Source organism: Barbus barbus (genome assembly GCF_936440315.1).
Source record: "Barbus barbus genome assembly, chromosome: 44".
In the NCBI taxonomy this organism is placed as follows: domain Eukaryota; kingdom Metazoa; phylum Chordata; class Actinopteri; order Cypriniformes; family Cyprinidae; genus Barbus; species Barbus barbus.
Genome location: NC_136722.1, coordinates 12965342 through 12966232, shown reverse-complemented (window position 1 = coordinate 12966232; position 891 = coordinate 12965342).

Here is an 891-nt window from a genome sequence, read left to right as displayed (position 1 = left end):
AACGAGCGCCAAACAAACCATGTTCGAGCTGCTCAATGTTGCGATTTTTGATTGGATAGATCCTATCGGTGACTGGGCGAATCGGATGCGTGACTGCAGTGGGGGACATGAGAAGTAGTTCTCTTTGTTCTTGATTTTGAACGAATACAGTTTTGTAAAACCGGCGCGCAGTATGCTATTAGTAGTCTTTGGGTTTCTATCATTGCCGTGAATTATGTCAGAGAAGAGCAGCAGTTGTTAATGTGTTAGCGATACAGTATAATGCAAAGATTTAAGCTCTTATTACTTTCTTTTAGTACAGACAGAAGGAAAAACATGCTGCAGTTGTGGTAATTACTGGGAGAAAACGCTTCCACTCGGCCAGTAAGTCGATACAGTCGACATGTCATTCTATTTTCGCATTGAACTGAGGGACTTCCTGTGGACTGTTTGGACTTGGGTCACTCGGTTTATTAAGTACCACCCACTTAATGCCATCTGCGTACAATAGTGCTGGTCAATCCGAATCATTTCCGCGAGTCGGTTCTTTCGAAGAGTTCGAAAAATGATTCAGAGACTCCTACGTCATCACGCAGCATGGCAAATGTATCTAAAACGTCCCAAAAAGCCATAGTCACATATTTGCTGCTTTAAAAGAAAACGCTATAAATCTATTGATCAAACCATCACGTATTTCCCGCATGTTTACTGTTAAACGAACACTAATAAAGTAGCCTACCTTTAGCCTCATTTTATAAATAATCGGATCAATCTAAATGTACTATCATCAGCCCTTTATTAGTTCATTATTAATAAGGCTCATTATTAGTTCTGTTTGGAAGTTATTGGCTCAGATTCAATCCGGATCGTGAACAAATGGAACCGATTCAGTGAAGCCTAAACACCATTCAG